We start from the raw sequence: 1946 nt of genomic DNA on the forward strand, positions 1-1946 counted from the left end.
TTATACAAAAGTTTTCTAAATTCTCTTATTAACAAATGACATTGCTTCCATTGCAACAAATACCAGAACATCACAAAGATTTTTTCAATGAAATTTGTAGAAATGCTAAAATGACTGCTCTAATCATTTAGTTGGGAAAAAATAAAATGGATAAAAAATTCAACTGAATGGATCATCCTTCATTAAGTCCATTACAGGCAACGATATCACAGACAATAAAGTAATAGCAAATAATTTTACAGCAAGTTTCTCTGATAATTCTCATTTCTAAAATATCAAGGGAATTGAGTCAAATTTGTACAAATAAAAGTCAGTCCCCAATTGATAAATGGCCAAAGGATATGTACAGGCACTTTTTAGAAAAAGAAATCAAAATTTTGTATAGTCATATGAAAAATGTTCTAAATCACTATTGATTAGACAAAGGCAAATTGAAACAACTCTGAAGGTCCACTTTACACCTGTCAGAAATAACAAATATTAAAAGGAGATGAGGGAAAATAGATATATTAATGGATTGTTGGTGTGGTTGTGAAATTGTTCAACTATTTTGGAGAACAATTTGGAATTAGTCCAAAGACTATAGCCCAAAGGACTATAAAACTGATACAAAATGAAATGAGAATAGGGAGATCATTGTGCATAGTAATTTAGTATTATAATAATGATCAACAGAGAACAGTTTTAATAACTCTGATCATCACAATGATCTAAGACAATTCCAAAAATTCATGATGAAAAAAATGCTAGCTACTTCGAGAGAGAAACTTACAAATTCTGAGTGCAATTTTTTTTCTCCCTTAATTTTTTTTTTTTGGTGAGATGGCTAATATGGAAACAGGTTTTGCATGATTTCACTTGTATAATTGATACCATATTGTCCTATCAGTGGGGTGGATGGGAAGAAGGGAGAAAAACTCAGTCAAAATTTTTGAAGAATAAATAATAATTTAAAAAGAAATACTTTTTATATTACATCTTCCACACATTGCCTTTCTTCAAGTTCCATCTCAAATACCACCATCTACATAAAGCTTTTCCTGGTACCCCAATTGCTAGTCTTTTTCCCTCCCAAACTAACTTGTATTTAATGACTTTGTACTTATTTGTATTTGTTCTTTTACGTAAATTCTTTTTAAACTTCCAGTCTTTTTTAAAAAATTAAACATTTCAATGTAGCAGAAAGAACACAGAAAGAACTAGGTTTTAGTCCCAATGCTGCCATTAAAATATTTGACCTTGGGCAAAAAAATACTTAACTATTTTGGATCTCTAGTCTATCATCTAAAAAATAAGGTAGCAGAGAAGATGATTCCAACTTTGATCTTTATAGACTGTGATGTTCCAAGATTTAGAATCTTATAGCATCACTAGGAAAATGTATGTGTTGAAAAAAATGCCTCTGCTTCAAACTACAGCTTGGAATCATTAAAAGCACCACACATTTTCCCAAATAAAATACAGTTTACATTCCACCTACTTACTATTCAATTCTTAGACTATGTTTTTAGTTTTCTGTAACTTTCCCAAATACATATTGATGTAATAACACAATGGACTGATCTTTTAAGTGCACCTCACAGTGTAAAGAAGTCATTGTTTTATTCATTTAGTTTTACCTATATGGATTGTTAAAGTAATTTTTCTTGATTAATCAAAGTTCTTATTAAAGGTTCCCTTTAATGTTTTGGGATTTAATGAAAAACAAAGCATAACACCATCCACAAAATACAGCTCTCTGGAGGGTCTTACAACTTATAATCTTTGTCCTTATAATTTGTCCTTATATAAGATTTCCTCCATGATAGTTGTGACCTATTACAAGCATATATCTCTTTTTGTGCCTATTTCATATTAAATAATAATTAAAAGTTCAATGAATAGTTATCTTTGTGGTTTTATTTATTAAGGAATTTTTGATGATCTTAACATATGTATGAGAGGCT

This window comes from Antechinus flavipes, chromosome 5 (genome assembly GCF_016432865.1).
Source record: "Antechinus flavipes isolate AdamAnt ecotype Samford, QLD, Australia chromosome 5, AdamAnt_v2, whole genome shotgun sequence".
Classification (NCBI taxonomy): Eukaryota; Metazoa; Chordata; class Mammalia; order Dasyuromorphia; family Dasyuridae; genus Antechinus; species Antechinus flavipes.